Raw genomic sequence first — 15,265 nt, 5'->3', positions numbered from 1 at the left:
AGAATAATACCTGAGTCCATAGTGCCCTGATCTCTGTCAGCAGGATTACAAACCTTCCAGTTGGATCATTTACCCTTCCAGAAAAATGGCAGTAACTGGCCATGGTATATCTACCACATGAACCATATGATTTATTTCATTTAACCTTTATTTAACTAGGCAACTGAGTTAAGAACAAATTCTTATTTATAATGATGGCCTCCTGTGGGGACGGGGCCTGTTTTTGATATTTTAATAAAAAACAAAAATGTTCCCCAAGTTGTTGTTGCTATGGTCACACATACACTCAACTGTCGTACCCCATCAGAAGCCAAAATATAAGCTTGTTTTACTCCAATTTGTAAACAATGTAAATGTAAACAAACTCTGTATCGCCTCAAAACATGGTTAAAACTATAATTTTGATATCATGGAGGGTCAGTCCTTGCATCCATAGCTCTGTCTATGAATTTGAGAGTGGTAACATTTCTCCAGCTTCATCCTTCAGCTTTTGAGGACACTGCTTTGTTATTGTCTCAATGAAGGACTGTAGCTTTAAAGGTCCAGTGCAGTCACAATTCAGTTTTTTCTTATGTTTTGTAAAAGAGCGAGAAAAAAATGATGTGATCAGTGCTATTTCCTGATAGTTGCTGGGTGAAAAAACACTTCACACAGGGCCTTGTAATCAGCAGGACTTGCATGGGTGGATATTTGGCTTGCCTGGTGACATCAAGTTAATAGACGAATAATAAAGAGAGTTACAAACCTCTCTGCCAATAGCAGCTATTTTTCGTCTTACTTATCCCTCCCATTAGGCCCCTCACTCAGACCATTCCCAGACGGTACTTGCAAAATTATTTTTAGAAAAATATTTTTTGTTGTTGCTAAAAAGCTATTTTTGATTCTTTATTGATCGTCTTAATGGAACACAATGACCGTAAGGTACTTAATTGTTACCCAGAAATGATTTGGTATTGAGATCAAAACAGCTGCATTGGACCTTTAATAACTGCCAACGGTAAATCTGTCACAGAACACATATTTAATTGAGAGCTATTTTTTTCACCTTCATATTTCATATCACAGGCCAGCCTTTTGACTTCACAACCTTTCACACTACAAACATACCTCTCTCTCTCCTGGTCTGCCAAGTTCGCTTTCTCTACTAATCAGCAACAGGGAGGCCTTTCCATAATTGAAGAGTAAATATTGAATTTTCGGCGGCTGGCTTTGTTGTTGTGAGATTAATACAGTTGGATAAAAAAGCACAAGGACACAGAATTGTGCAATCCGGAATATTCCAATTTACTTAAACTTTTACTGCAGTGGGCTAAATCAGGGTCACACATAGTGTTTCTTGGTGTTCTTAAACAAATCTACTTTGAAACAAAAGTATACACCTCACACACATGGTTATGGGCTTTAAAAGAAGAAGACACCTGTACCATGTCAGATATAGAGTTGAAATGTATTACATTTTAGGTTTGCATCCCAATATTACACTTTATATACATCACAGAATACTGAAATATATAAAAACTATTTGACATAGAAACACCAGATTTTCTGTGTTTATTTTCTTTTTTACGTTTATTAATTATGAAATCATGATTTTTTTTTTTTTCAAACAGTCCACCCATGAGGCCACTAGGTCATTTGAATGCAGGAAAGGGATTCTAAACCCCCACAAGTGTTGCTAAAAACCAGCTAACAATATCAACTCTACTGACTTTCTCCTTGACCAGATCACGTGATCAATGAGAAATGGCTGATCTTAACAGTGTGCTCAGAATTGAACCTGAATGAGAGGATGAAAGAGTTCTTGTCTCTCCTCTTGTCTCCCCCTCCCTGTTTTCTGTGTCCATAACTCTTTCCTTCTCCGAGGTTAAGACATATCGGTTCAAACTCAAACTGCGCAGCATTCCTGCAATGTGTGATGGATGCCCCTTCCCACTCCCCACCCCCATCGCCCTCAGCTCTCTGCCCCTCTCCGTTTCCCACTCACATCCCCCTCTCTCTCTCCCTCTCCCCTTCTCCCCCAGAACTTTCCCCCTCTGGGTGTCTACAAGGCCTTTGACCCTACCCAGCGGCAGTTTACTCCCCCTCCCCCCATCCAAGGAGAAAACACACAACAGCTAATCACAAAGGATAAGGAAGCTAGAAGGTTCTCTGCTGAGTGAAAACATTGGGGGAAAAGCACACAGCAGGAATGGTGATAACCAGAGCAGCAGTACAAGCCTTCAGCAACATTTGGCAATTTTGGCATATGGTTTGAACTAGGGGATGAAAACAACACATGCTATTGAAATAACCTTGACCTCATAACAGTTATTTCATTATCACATAATTCACATTATTGATTTTCACATTCCTCCACACTCTAAAAGACAACTGTGGAAGCACTGAATTCAATATGCAGTAGCTCTCAACCAGTCTACTTAGGGTCTACTCAAACAGACAGGGTAGAGGGATAGAGGGGTAGAGGGGTAGAGTGGTAGGGGGATAGAGGGGTAGGGGGGTAGAGGGGTAGAGGGATAGAGGGGTAGGGGGGTAGAGGGGTAGAAGGGTAGGGGTAGTGGGGGTAGGGGGGAAGGGGGTAGAGGGGTAGGGGGGAAGAGACCTAAGGGGAAGGGGAGTAGAGGGATAGTGGTGAAGGGGGGTAGAGGGGTAGAAGGGTAGGGGGAAGGGGGTAGAGAGGTAGGGGGGAAGAGAGGTAAGGGGAAGGGGAGTAGAGGGATAGAGGGGTAGAAGAGTAGGGGTAAGGGGGAAGGGGTAGAGGGGTAGGGGAGAAGAGGGATAAGGGGGAGGAGAGTAGGGGTAGGGGGGAAGAGGGTAGAGAGGTAGGGGGGAAGAGGGGTAAGGGGAAGGGAGGTAGAGGGGTAGGGCGTATGGTGGTAGGGTGGTAGGTGGTAGGGGGTAGGGGGTCTGGTGATAACAAGAGTAGCAGTAACTAGTAGTAGTAACTCCTAAACTTAACCCTAACCTTAACCCCTAACCCCTAGTCTAGCTAACATTAGCCAGCTATCTAACGTTAGCCACCTAGCGAGAATTCGTAACATATCTTACGTTTGTAAATTCGTAACATATCTTACATTTTGCAAATTTTTAACATATATTACAAATTGTATTTGGAACATATCATACCAAATGGGTAATAGACACGAAACGTGACATATCACACTAAATGGAATACTGTGATCTACATACAGAATAATACGAAATGCACTGAGACCAGGTTGCACCCACACACACCCCACACACACACCACAAACACCCCTCAACAAATCTATATGGGGATCTCAGGTAAGCATATTTACTACCTTGCTGTGTAATTTATCAATGTGACTTCCTGTTATCTTATTAACTCATTCCAAACTGCTCTGTCATGAGGCCAGAGGCCATGGAGGCCTGTCATCATCATCCCTGGCCAGGGGAAATGAGAGAGGAAGCAGACAGACCTCAATTTGATTAAATGTTCAGCAGTCTTATGGCTTCGGGGGTAAAAGCTGTTAACGAGCCTTTTGGTCCTAGACTTGGCGCTCCGGTACCGCTTGCTGTGCGGTAGCAGAGAGAACAGTCTATGACTTGGGTGGCTGGAGTCTTTGAAAATATGTTGGGCATTCCCCTGACACCGCCTGGTATATAGAGGTCCTGGATGGCAGGAAGCTTGGCCCCGGTGATGTACTGTGCCGTACACACAACCCTCTGTAGCGCCTTGAGGTCGAATGTCGAGCAGTTGCCATACCAAGCGGTGATGCCACCGGTCAGGATGCTCTCGATGGTGCAGCTGGAGAACTTTTTGAGGATCTGGGGACCCATGCCAAATATTTTCATTCTCCTGAGGGGGAAACGGTGTTGTCGTGCCCTCTTCACGACTGTCTTGGTGTGTTTGGACCATGATAGTTTATTGTTGATGTTGCCGCTAAGCATCTTGAAACTCAACCCGCTCCAGCCACGTCGATGTTAATGGGGGCCTGTTCGGCCCTCCTTTTCCTATAGTCCACAATCAGCTTCTTGCTCACATTGTGGGAGAGGTTGTTGTCCTGGCACCACACTGCCAGGTCTCTGATCGCCTTCCTATAGGCTGTTTCATCGTTGTCGGTGATGATGCCTACATCAGCAAACTTAACATTAGCGGTGTTGACGGTGTTGGAGTCATGCTTGGCCACGCAGTCGTGGGTGAACAGAGAGTACAGGAAGGGACTAAGCGAGCACACCTGAAGGGCCCCCGTGTTAAGGATCACTGTGGCAGAAGTGTTGTTGCCTACCCTTACCACCTGGGGGTGCCCCGTCAAAGAGAGAAATAATGGTGTCTTTTTGTAGACACTAACTCCGCCATGGTTCGTTGGGGAAAGCCTATGAGTAAAATCAATGGCGGTTTTTTTGGGGGGGGGGGGTGGGGGGGGGTATCCCCGAAAAATTATTATTGTGGTAAACACAGGCTTAGGAGATCTTCATCAGCTAACTTCACTTTTTGTGATTTTTATTTTTGAATTTAGGTAATAATAAAAAACAAGCTATTTCATAATGTTAACTGACTGTCATTATCTCATAGAACAAAACATATAATATCTCTTATACCTATGTTAACCTCAGACATTATTTTGGGAATTTATTCCAAAGTCCTGATCTTTCTCCATACATTTTTCCCGTAGGGATGGCTGAACGAACCAGAGATAATTTGTTTCCGGGTTTTAGGACTACAAGCTGGATCTATTACAATGTCAAGCGCTTACAGGACTTTGAAAAGCTCTATATAATAGACAATACAACAGAAATTTAAGAGTATTTTTCTCCGCTCTGCTGATTAATACTTTTGTCCACTCATACTGGAATAATAAAAGCTTTGTTCACATATTTTTAAGATTTTGTTTTGCATTGTAAAAAATGTATAATAATTTAGATTTATCTGTGGTTGCTCCAGCACCCCTACTTCCTGCGCCTATGTAGATATCCAGATACAACGTTAACGGGGGCTCTGGTGTCCCCTAAAGCCGTACATGTTCAGCAGCCTTTTCATCTTTAAAGCAATGAAACGCAGTTTTCAATCGAGCTCAAAACTTTGACCCCGACGTGATTTGAACACGCAACCTTCTGATCTGGAGTCAGACGCGCTACCGTTGCGCCACGAGGTCAGATACTGTAGCTTAAAACTGTCTAGGTTGTGAAAGTGCTGGTTGGCAGAAGGTGGTCAGTATCTCATGACATACTCACGCCCACGAAGCGCACGGAATGGTGACGCGACCAACCGCGCAGTGGCTGTGGCATGTTTACGTTGATTTCTTTTCCTGCAATGTTACGTTCTATGAAACGTCTCAGACGCAGGATACATTTATAGGACTTCGTGGCGCAACGGTAGCGCGTCTGACTCCAGATCAGAAGGTTGCGTGTTCGAATCACGTCGGGGTCATTTGTTTTGGAGGTTGAAAGAGAGTGGACTTGCTCTAACCAGTAGTAGAGGTGAAAAGGCTACTTAACCAACATGAAAAACACAGTCTGGCCGTAGTCAGGAAGTAATATCATCAGAGAATGGTTTGTACATTCCGGGAAAGGTTTAAGATGTTTTTCATATAGCCTGCTGTGTGTTGCTTATGCAGCCGTACAAAAAAAATAAAAGGCAGACATCATCAATCATATCAATCAGTCTGTTATTATTATTGATGTATCTGTACCTCGATGGCAACACAGAGGTCAGGTAAGCAAAACACCCAGGGCTGTAAGCCACCCAGCACCTTGAGGAAGATCTGGGGTCGCACCTTGGGGGTCCGCTCGTCTTCTCCAGCACCCGGCCCACCCCTCGGTCCCTGGACACCTCGCAGGCAGACTGTTCACAGGCAGGATGTATAAACAATTATGTACATACTGTATACAGACATTCACAAATGACACGTATAAACACACTCAGAAACATACAGTACACACGCAACTATATATACTTGTGTCTGTGTGCATAGTCACCACACACACACACACACCACTACCCTAACCATTCCCCCCGAAGCATACCTCTGGTCAACTTCCCAGGGGAATCATAAGGAAGTACATTCTATGAAAGGGCCTCAGACACAACAACAAATCACAGGACTTCCTGGTGCAAAGGTAGTGTGTGTGTCTGTAAATCAGAAGGATGCTTGTTCATATTATGATGCTTTTCTGCATGAAAACACAGATGAGGAGGAGACACATTCCAACATTCAAATCCATGTAATGGGTATTACAGGCATCATCCCACACGTTGTTGCTGTTGCTGAAAGCAATTTCATTATTTTTAACCTCGGTTATCGAATTGGTCACGTGACAAGGGACATGGGGAGATTGGATCACATGACGCAGGGACTGAAACCTCTGGATGCCACTGTCCAGCCTCTTTCTGTACGGAGAGAGAGGGAAAGGAGAGTAGAGGAGAGGAGAGAGAGGGGTGAGAGAGAAGGAGGGAGAGAGAGGGAGAGAGAGAGAGGGGGGCAGAGAGAGAGAGAGGGGGCAGAGAGACAGAGGGAGAGGAGAGCAGAGAGATGGTGGAAGAGAGAGAGAGAGAGGGGCAGAGAGTGAGAGGGAGAGAGGGGGGAGAGAGAGAGAGAGAAGATGGAAGAGAGGAAGAGGAGAAGGAAGGAGAAGGAGAAGCAAGGAGAGGAGAGAGAGGGGGAGAGAGAAGGACAAAGTAGAGCAGAGAGAGGGAGAGAGAGAGAGAGAGAGAGAGGGACAGAGAGAGAGAGAGAGAGAGAGAGAGGGACAGAGAGAGACAGAGAGAGAGAGGGGGTAACTGGCAACAAATACTTGAATCAGTTATAGAATTCTGCAAAAATATCCTCAGTGTTCAAAGTAAAACACCAAATAACGCAGAGCAGAATTAGGCCAATACCCGCTAATTATCAAAATCCAGAAAAGAGACGTTAAATTGTACAACCACCTAAAAGGAAGCGATTCCCAAACCTTCCATCACCTACAACCTCTCCCTCAATGTGAGCAAGACAAAGGAGCTGATTGTGGACTACTGGAAAATGAGGGCCAAACAGGCCCCCATCAATGGAGCGGGTTGTGGACTACTGGAAAATGAGGGCCGAACAGGCCCCCATCAATGGAGCTGTAGTGGAGCAGGTCAAGAGTTTCAAGCTCCTTGGTGTCCACATCACCATGAACTATCATGGTCCAAACACACCAAGACAGTTGTGAAGAGGGCACGACAACGCCTATTCCCCCTCAGGAGACTTGGGATGAGTCCCCAGATCCTCAAAAAGTTCTACAGCTGCACCATCGAGAGCATCCTGACCGGTTGCATCACCGCCTGGTATGGCAACTGCTCGGCATCTGACCATAAGGTGCTACAGAGGGTAGTGTGTACGGCCCAGTACATTACTGGGGCCAAGTTTCCTGCCATCTAGGACCTATATACTAGGCGGTGTCAGAGGAAGGCCACAAAAATTGTCAAAGACTCCAGTCACCCAAGTCGTAGCCTGTTCTTTCTGCTACCGCATGGAAAGCGGTACCGGATGGCCAAGTCAAGGACCAAAAAGCACCTACCCCCAAGCCAGCTGAACAATTAATCACATTGCCACCAAAGATAGATTTTTTATTTAACTAGGCAATTCAGATGTAGAACTTGAACACATTCTTATATACAGTGACTGCCTACACCAGTCAAATCCAAACAACACTGGGCCAATTGACCTCCACTCTATGGGACCACCAATAACAGCCATTTATAACACAGTGTGGATTTGAACCAAGGAGCTTGTAGTAATGCCTCCAGCTCTTAAATGCAGTGCCTTAGGAGTGCCACTCAGGAGCCTCATTACAACTATGTAATTTTATTGTATTACTTTTTATTTTATTTTTCACTTTAGTTCATTTCGCAAATATTTTCTTAACTCTATTTCTTGAACTGCATTGTTGGTTAAGGGCTCGTAAGGGAGGGAGGGAAGGAAGGAGGGAGAGGAGAGCACAGCAGAGGGAGGGTGGAGAGGGAGGGAGGGAGAGAAGAGCACAGCAGAGAGAGTGGGGAGAGAGAGGGAGAGCACAGCGGGGTGGGGGGGGGGGGCACAGCAGAGGGAGGGTGGAGAGGAGAGAGAGGGAAAGAGAGGAGAGGGCGGTGTGGCACTGTGAGAGGGGAGAAAGGGAAGGGATAGTGAGATGCATACAGGTGCGATACTTGATCCTCTGACATTTACCTTCATTCATTTAGCAGACACAGAGTTACATAACCAGGTCTAACAGGGGAATTTAATGACTGAAGGTCATATTTAGTTTAGAGTGATCAACACAATGTTGAGCATATATTGAGTTTCTGTAATACATCAATGAATTGTCATGATACTGCTTGGCTAGTTTCCCATATGCTCGTGTTGTAGTACTTGTTCAGTGACCAATTCAGTGCTGGTCGAAGGTCCTGGGTGACCAGGCAGTATGATGCTGTTTCCTAGAATGCACCCCCTTATCTTTCTGCTGGGAATAAAGTTGACAAGAGGCATGTTTTTCGAGAGGTCAATGTTGTCGTGAGAAACTGAACATCTTGTGCCAACCAGCTCTTCTAGAGCCCTAACAGCTCCGGCAGCTTCTAGAGCCCTTACAGCTCAGGCAGCTTCTAGAGCCCTAACAGCTCAGACAGCTTCTAGAGCCCTAACAGCTCAGGCAGCTTCTAGAGCCCTAACAGCTCAGGCACCTTCCAGAGCCCTAACATCTCAGGCAGCTTCTAGAGCCCTAACAGCTCAGGCAGCTTCTAGAGCCCTAACAGCTCAGGCAGCTTCTAGAGCCCTAACAGCTCAGACAGCTTCTAGAGCCCTAACAGCTCAGGCAGCTTCTAGAGCCCTTACAGCTCAGGCGGCTTCTAGAGCCCTAACAGCTCAGGCGGCTTCTAGAGCCCTTACAGCTCAGGCGGCTTCTAGAGCCCTAACATCTCAGGCGGCTTCTAGAGCCCTAACAGCTCAGGCGGCTTCTAGAGCCCTAACAGCTCAGGCGGCTTCTAGAGCCCTAACAGCTCAGGCGGCTTCTAGAGCCCTAACATCTCAGGCGGCTTCTAGAGCCCTTACAGCTCAGGCGGCTTCTAGAGCCCTAACATCTCAGGCGGCTTCTAGAGCCCTAACAGCTCAGGCGGCTTCTAGAGCCCTAACAGCTCAGGCGGCTTCTAGAGCCCTAACAGCTCAGGCGGCTTCTAGAGCCCTAACAGCTCAGGCAGCTTCTAGAGCCCTAACAGCTCAGGCAGCTTCTAGAGCCCTAACAGCTCAGGCAGCTTCTAGAGCCCTAACAGCTCAGGCAGCTTCTAGAGCCCTAACAGCTCAGGCAGCTTTTAGAGCCCTCCAGACATTATTTCCTAAAGGTCTTAATGATGAATTGCCTATGTATGTTATGTTGTGAATACGAGCATGAATTATGCCCCTATTTAAGATTACTCTGATGTTTTTCGTACGATGTACACAATGATTTATGGAAACTCATTGTGGTTTAACAGACGTGTTTAATACGTCTTATTTACACACTTTATTCGAATATTTATGAAATGTATATTGTTATATTTGGTAGCACTTATTTTGTTTTTCCTTGGCCTCCAACCCCTTTCGACGTGTGGAACGGATGTGGGTGGGGCTAGGTCTACATAAGGGTACTAATTAAAACATCTCACAAAAGCTCTGACGAAGGCCGCAAGGCCGATACGTAAAGCTTATTAAAGATCAGTGATACTGTCAAGAGCAGTGTGCGTTTTCCTTTTTCATTCTTCCTGTGGAGAGATAAAAAAAAAAAACATGACGAGCTATGGACTTTATTTTCAAAAGTTGACCTGATATCTCTGTAGAATGTGATTCACTTTGTCAAATAGTTCATCAAGAAGAACATTAGGATGAAACCCTCTTATCTGCAGAACTTTTCAGGAAGTGGAAAATAACATTTTCAAACTTTAAACTCTAAATGAATAAACATTTCTTGGTCCTGAGTCATGTTCAGGGTACATTTTGGGGAGTTACTGCTTTCAATACATGTCAAACAATGACAGCAACGCTATGTATCGAGAAGATCTGAAGGTATCAGTGTCCCTCAGCTCTGAGTAATTTTCAGAAGAATTTGACAGGAGAGTTGGACTTCTGAGACAAAAATGATCTCATATCTCCCTCTGCTGTTCATATGCTGTAATGACTTCAAATTCAGATTAGAATGAACAGAGACAGGATACGGTATAAAAGTAGGGCTCTGTGTTTTGCGTGATCATGTGACATGCTCGGATTTGAACCTTTATTTAACGTTTTTATTTATATACATATATATAATAAAACATAATCTCCGATGGTCCAGCACCATCCTCAGACAACTGCTTTCCTTTTCGGGGTAATTCTGCTTTCTGGATACGGCTTAAAATACAAGGACACAATCTTGCAACACTATGCTACAATACAATGCTATTGCACTGAATCTTCATAAATAGAATGGGATACATGAATCAAAACATTCAATTACACCGAACACAATTATACCATTGATATTAGCTGTGACAAAATGTGTCATTTGGTGAAACAAACCTGTTGGTAATGTACTAAACTATGGTGCTAGATTCCTCATAGGACCCCCCCCCCCCCCCCCTCCCACCCCCCCCCCATTATAATAGCCAATAACTCAACAACAAAAAGTAAGTAAGATTTCATCAATACAGTTTAGTAATTATCTCCATTTATTAATGTATTCTCCGGATTAAATATCCTCTTGGAAATTGTCCAGCAGGATATTCAATTGCAGAGAGATAACTCCAATTATAAGAGCTTTGATGAAAATAATGAGCCCAAATGTTGATTCATTTTTCATCAAAGAGTTTTATAATAAGTACTTTATTTTTATAGCAAAGAAAGTCCCTCCCTTCACTCTAATCGCGGCATCCCAAAGAGCACACTACCCCTTATATAGGGCACTAATTTTGACCAGAGCCCTATGGGCCCTGTTTAACAGCAGTGCGCTACATAGAACATAGAGTGCTATTTGGGACACACTCATTCTTCCATTCTTCAGGCGACAATGCGCCATTGAGGCGGGCGAAGTGAATGAGCTCAGCTGAATATCTCTGGTGCCTAATTTCTGGATTTGAGACATAACTCTGAGGTTTATGGAGAACAGCAGTTAATTGCGTAAACCAATGAGGCTGAATGAGTCCTTGATTTTACCACTCCTTATTTTGAGGACGGGGGGCTTTTCTCCCATACTGACAGACTATCTGGGAGAGGCTTTCTCTCTATCTAAGAGGCAGGGTGGATTGAAGAAATTACCTTTTGTTGTACGAGAGGGGCAAACATCTCTATGAGGACAGATTGTGTCATCATCACATCAGAAGGAAGGCTGTTCCTATGACAACAGGTTCCGGGTGTTTGAGTTCTGTGCGTAGATGTGTGTATTTGTGTGTGTGTGTGTGTGTGTGTGTGTGTGTGTGTGTGTGTGTGTGTGTGTGTGTGTGTGTGTGTGTGTGTGTGTGTGTGTGTGTGTGTGTGTGTGTGTGTGTGTGTGTGTGTGTGAGAGAGAGAGAGAGAGAGAGAGAGCAGATGTTCCTGCAGAGAAACGCTGATGGGAAACAGATAGGGCTGATTCTGTGCTCCACCCACCCTGAACAAGATGAGATGGAGTAGGATGTGATCCCCGAAACCCACGTCACCTCCACACACACACACACACACACACACACACACACACACACACACACACACACACACACACACACACACACACACACACACACACACACACACACACACACACACACACACACACACACACACACACACACACACACGCGCACGCACACACACGCACACACACACACGCACATACTGAATCAGCTGACACAGAGAGCTCCAAAGAGGAATCAGAATATAAAATACATAGAAGGAAGACAAGTCAGCTGACACAGAGAAGGAAGACAAGTCAGCTGACACAGAGAAGGAAGACAAGTCAACTGACACGGAGAAGGAAGAGAAGTCAGCTGACACGGAGAAGGAAGAGAAGTCAGCTGACATGGAGAAGGAAGAGAAGACAGCTGACATGGAGAAGGAGGAGAAGTCAGCTGACACGGAGAAGGAAGACAAGTCAGCTGACACAGAGAAGGAAGAGAAGTCAGCTGACACAGAGAAGGAAGACAAGTCAGCTGACACGGAGAAGGAAGAGAAGACAGCTGACATGGAGAAGGAGGAGAAGTCAGCTGACACGGAGAAGGAAGAGAAGTCAGCTGACACGGAGAAGGTGGAGAAGTCAGCTGACACGGAGAAGGAAGAGAAGTCAGCTGACACGGAGAAGGAAGAGAAGTCAGCTGACACGGAGAAGGAAGAGAAGTCAGCTGACACGGAGAAGGAAGAGAAGTCAGCTGACACGGAGAAGGAAGAGAAGTCAGCTGACACGGAGAAGGAAGAGAAGTCAGCTGACACGGAGAAGGAAGAGAAGTCAGCTGACACGGAGAAGGAAGACAGGTCAGCTGACACAGAGAAGGAAGAGAAGTCAGCTGACACGGAGAAGGAAGAGAAGTCAGCTGACACGGAGAAGGAAGAGAAGTCAGCTGACACAGAGAAGGAAGACAAGTCAGCTGACACGGAGAAGGAAGAGAAGTCAGCTGACACGGAGAAGGAAGAGAAGTCAGCTGACACGGAGAAGGAAGAGAAGTCAGCTGACATGGAGAAGGAAGAGAAGTCAGCTGACACGGAGAAGGAAGAGAAGTCAGCTGACACGGAGAAGGTGGAGAAGTCAGCTGACACAGAGAAGATGGAGAAGTCAGCTGACATGGAGAAGGAAGACAAGTCAGCTGACACAGAGAAGGAAGACAAGTCAACTGACACGGAGAAGGAAGAGAAGTCAGCTGACACGGAGAAGGAAGAGAAGTCAGCTGACACGGAGAAGGAAGAGAAGTCAGCTGACACGGAGAAGGTGGAGAAGTCAGCTGACACAGAGAAGATGGAGAAGTCAGCTGACATGGAGAAGGAAGACAAGTCAGCTGACACAGAGAAGGAAGAGAAGTCAGCTGACACGGAGAAGGAAGACAAGTCAGCTGACACAGAGAAGGAAGAGAAGTCAGCTGACACGGAGAAGGAAGACAAGTCAGCTGACACAGAGAAGGAAGACAGGTCAGCTGACACAGAGAAGGAAGACAAGTCAGCTGACACGGAGAAGGAAGACAAGTCAGCTGACACAGAGAAGGAAGAGAAGTCAGCTGACACGGAGAAGGTGGAGAAGTCATTTGACACAGAGAAGGAAGACAAGTCAGCTGACACAGAGAAAGAAGACAAGTCAGCTGACATGGAGAAGGAAGAGAAGTCAGCTGACACGGGGAAGGAAGAGAAGTCAGCTGACAAGGAGAAGGAGGAGAAGTCAGCTGACACGGATAAGGAAGAGAAGTCAGCTGACACAGAGAAGGAAGAGAAGTCAGCTGACACGGAGAAGGAAGACAAGTCAGCTGACACGGAGAAGGAAGACAAGTCAGCTGACACAGAGAAGGAAGAGAAGTCAGCTGACACGGAGAAGGAAGACAAGTCAGCTAACACAGAGAAGGAGGAGAAGTCAGCTGACACGGAGAAGGTGGAGAAGTCATTTGACACAGAGAAGATGGAGAAGTCAGCTGACACGGAGAAGGAAGACAAGTCAGCTGACACGGAGAAGGAAGAGAAGTCAGCTGACACGGAGAAGGAGGAGAAGTCAGCTGACACAGAGAAGGAAGACAAGTCAGCTGACACAGAGAAGGAAGAGAAGTCAGCTGACACGGAGAAGGTGGAGAAGTCATTTGACACAGAGAAGATGGAGATGTCAGCTGACACGGAGAAGGAAGACAAGTCAGCTGACACAGAGAAGAAGAGAAGTCAGCTGACACGGAAAGGGGAGAAAAGTCAACTGACACGGAGAAGGATGAAAAGTCAACTGACACGGAGAAGGAAGAGAAGTCAACTGACACGGAGAAGGAAGAGAAGTCAGCTGACACGGAGAAGGTGGAGAAGTCAGCTGACACGGAGAAGGGAGAAAAGTCAACTGACACGGAGAAGGAAGAGAAGTCAGCTGACACGGAGAAGGTGGAGAAGTCAGCTGACACAGAGAAGATGGAGAAGTCAGCTGACATGGAGAAGGAAGACAAGTCAGCTGACACAGAGAAGGAAGAGAAGTCAGCTGACACGGAGAAGGAAGACAAGTCAGCTGACACAGAGAAGGAAGAGAAGTCAGCTGACACGGAGAAGGAAGACAAGTCAGCTGACACAGAGAAGGAAGACAGGTCAGCTGACACAGAGAAGGAAGACAAGTCAGCTGACACGGAGAAGGAAGACAAGTCAGCTGACACAGAGAAGGAAGAGAAGTCAGCTGACACGGAGAAGGTGGAGAAGTCATTTGACACAGAGAAGGAAGACAAGTCAGCTGACACAGAGAAAGAAGACAAGTCAGCTGACATGGAGAAGGAAGAGAAGTCAGCTGACACGGAGAAGGAAGAGAAGTCAGCTGACAAGGAGAAGGAGGAGAAGTCAGCTGACACGGATAAGGAAGAGAAGTCAGCTGACACAGAGAAGGAAGAGAAGTCAGCTGACACGGAGAAGGAAGACAAGTCAGCTGACACGGAGAAGGAAGACAAGTCAGCTGACACAGAGAAGGAAGAGAAGTCAGCTGACACGGAGAAGGAAGACAAGTCAGCTAACACAGAGAAGGAGGAGAAGTCAGCTGACACGGAAAAGGTGGAGAAGTCATTTGACACAGAGAAGATGGAGAAGTCAGCTGACACGGAGAAGGAAGACAAGTCAGCTGACACGGAGAAGGAAGAGAAGTCAGCTGACACGGAGAAGGAGGAGAAGTCAGCTGACACAGAGAAGGAAGACAAGTCAGCTGACACAGAGAAGGAAGAGAAGTCAGCTGACACGGAGAAGGTGGAGAAGTCATTTGACACAGAGAAGATGGAGATGTCAGCTGACACGGAGAAGGAAGACAAGTCAGCTGACACAGAGAAGGAAGAGAAGTCAGCTGACATGGAGAAGGAAGACAAGTCAGCTGACACGGAGAAGGAAGACAAGTCAGCTGACACAGAGAAGGAGGAGAAGTCAGCTGACACGGAGAAGGAGGAGAAGTCAGCTGACACAAAGAAGGAGGAGAAGTCAGCTGACACTGAGAAGGTCGAGAAGTAATTTGACACAGAGAAGGAGGAGAAGTCAGCTGACACGGCGAAGGACGAGAAGTCAGCTGACACGGAGAAGGAAGAGAAGTCAGCTGATATGGAGAAGGAAGAGAAGTCAGCTGACAAGGAGAAGGAGGAGAAGTCAGCTGACACGAAGAAGGAAGAGAAGTCAGCTGACACAGAGAATGAAGAGAA

At 46.0% G+C, this 15,265-nt stretch overlaps 2 non-coding genes across 2 annotated transcripts; one reads left to right on the top strand and one right to left on the bottom strand.

Moving 5' to 3' along the window:
* Positions 1-5,042: 5,042 nt before the first annotated feature.
* Positions 5,043-5,114, bottom strand: trnaw-cca (transfer RNA tryptophan (anticodon CCA)). Its single transcript has one exon. It is a non-coding gene; the product is annotated as a tRNA-Trp (tRNA).
* A 203-nt stretch (positions 5,115-5,317) lies between these two features.
* Positions 5,318-5,389, top strand: trnaw-cca (transfer RNA tryptophan (anticodon CCA)). Its single transcript has one exon. It is a non-coding gene; the product is annotated as a tRNA-Trp (tRNA).
* Positions 5,390-15,265: the final 9,876 nt, after the last annotated feature.

Source organism: Salvelinus fontinalis, chromosome 28 (genome assembly GCF_029448725.1).
Source record: "Salvelinus fontinalis isolate EN_2023a chromosome 28, ASM2944872v1, whole genome shotgun sequence".
NCBI lineage: Eukaryota > Metazoa > Chordata > Actinopteri > Salmoniformes > Salmonidae > Salvelinus > Salvelinus fontinalis.
Note: the sequence above shows the minus strand (reverse complement) of the source record. Positions and strands in the feature narration are given on the sequence as shown.